The sequence below is a fragment of the Amphimedon queenslandica genome, unplaced genomic scaffold (genome assembly GCF_000090795.2).
Source record: "Amphimedon queenslandica unplaced genomic scaffold, v1.1 AMPQUscaffold_12936, whole genome shotgun sequence".
Lineage (NCBI taxonomy): Eukaryota > Metazoa > Porifera > Demospongiae > Haplosclerida > Niphatidae > Amphimedon > Amphimedon queenslandica.
This window is the reverse complement of record NW_003546828.1, coordinates 37094-39093: the sequence shown is the minus strand read 5'-3', so window position 1 is coordinate 39093 and position 2000 is coordinate 37094.

Sequence of the window (2000 nt, the reverse complement as noted above, 5' to 3'; positions counted from 1 at the left end):
CAATTACTTCAGTACATGTAAATAGTGTGAATTTGTGAAACTGACTGTACAATGTACAAGCATTTTGTTTGCTCTTTCATGTTCAGTCAAGTGTAAAATGCACTGATAAATGATCACATGACTTCAACTAGCTACTAGCTCCTGTTGAAAGAGTTTTTAGCCAGGCAGGAAAAAATTAATATTATCTGCAGACAGGTCTTGTTTATTACCAAAAAACTTTGAAAACCTTGTATTTTTGAAAGTTAATAAAAATCTATTGTAAAAGACATGTAATTGAGCTGTAATTGAGTGATTGTAATGATTACATTTTTGGTTACATGTGTCAATTAGTAATTGTAATTGTAATGATTACAGTAAATTCGATCAGTAATTCAGTTGTAATGATTACAATAAATCATGTAATTGCAACAACACTGCTGTATAGCAAGTTTGAACTGATTCTGACTTCATATTTTCAAGTTACGGCCGTTTTAAGAAAACACCAAAATCCGAAAAGTACCCAAGGCTATAGCCCATGGTTTTTTCCAAAAAATGGCTCCAAAATCACCTTAAATTTTTATTACATTTTCTGATACATATTGATGTCCTTATGCTGTGTAGCAAGTTTGAGCTGATTCCGACTTCAATTTTTTAAGTTACGGCCAGTTTAAGAAAACACCAAAAATCCGAAAAGTACCCAAGGCTATAGCCCATGGTTTTTTCCGAAAAATGGCTAAAAAATGACCCCCAATTTTTATAACATTTTCTGATACATATTGATGTCCTCATGCTATGTAGCAAGTTTGAGCTGATTTGGGCGAAAATTTCACTCCTACCACTCACACCGGTCTTCCTATCATCACTGGTAACCATAGCAACATATTGACTGTCATTGTGTTTATAGGTTACCTGATAAAGATAGGAGGAGACACTCACAATCAAGAAGCCATTCAAGATCTCATTCATTGAGAAGAAAATCATCATCAAGGTAGAAGAAATGCTTTATTTATTATTTTTACTTGTTTATTTTTTATTATTTCAGATGTAAGGATAGAGGGAGGGATTATTCCTACAGTCCTAGTCCAGAGAGGAGGAGGAGTAGTAAGAAATCTAAAAAAGACAAGAAGCACAAGAGAAGGTCTCCCTCTGTCTCTCCCTCAGTCTCTCCTCCTCCACGTAAAAGTAAATGGAATTAATGAATAATAATAAACATTAATTTTGATTATTACTACTAAGAATTTACATTTAGATCTACTGCATTAGGCAATCATGAAACAAATTCAAAATTATTCTGCTACTCAAAATGAATGAATGTTTGAATCAAACTTTAGCTTTTGAATGTTTACAAAAACTAATGAATTTTTAATACCAGTACATTTGTCATCTTCCTACTACTTGATAACTATTATATTTATTATTATTTTATTTTATTCTTTAGGAGGTGGTTCTGATAAAGGTGAAGGAGAGGAGGAGGAGATGGAGGAAGAGGAAGAGTTTTCTGATGGAAGTGCTCTTTCTGAGGAAAAGAGACAATCAAGTCCTTCAGCATCAGAATAAAACATTTTTAGAAATTTTTGTTGATCTCTTTCTAAACATTAAAATCAGAAAAAAGGATTATCCAGCACAGCAGTGAGGAAGAAACACTGCTTTTGCTGACTTCAGTTATGTCAGTAGTAGATGTACCAATGAATAACTGATATGCTGTCCTGTACGTACTGCTGCTATGCTGCTACCATAGATAATAGAGTAAATGAAAGGGATTGGAAACGGAAGCGTGGGCGTGGGCAAACCTCCATTCATTTGTATTGTTGCTAAGTAAACAGAGGAGGGTTGGGATTTTTTGACCGATTTTGGAGTAAAAAACTGAGATTTTCTTGCTTTATTCTTGAATAACTCCAAGAGAATACAATTCATGCAAACAAAACTCACACACAATACTAACCAGTGTTTATGCTTTTTATTAATATTTTTTGTTCAGTAAATCAATGCATGCGTTAGTAGCCGCGTCTCTCTTTAACTAG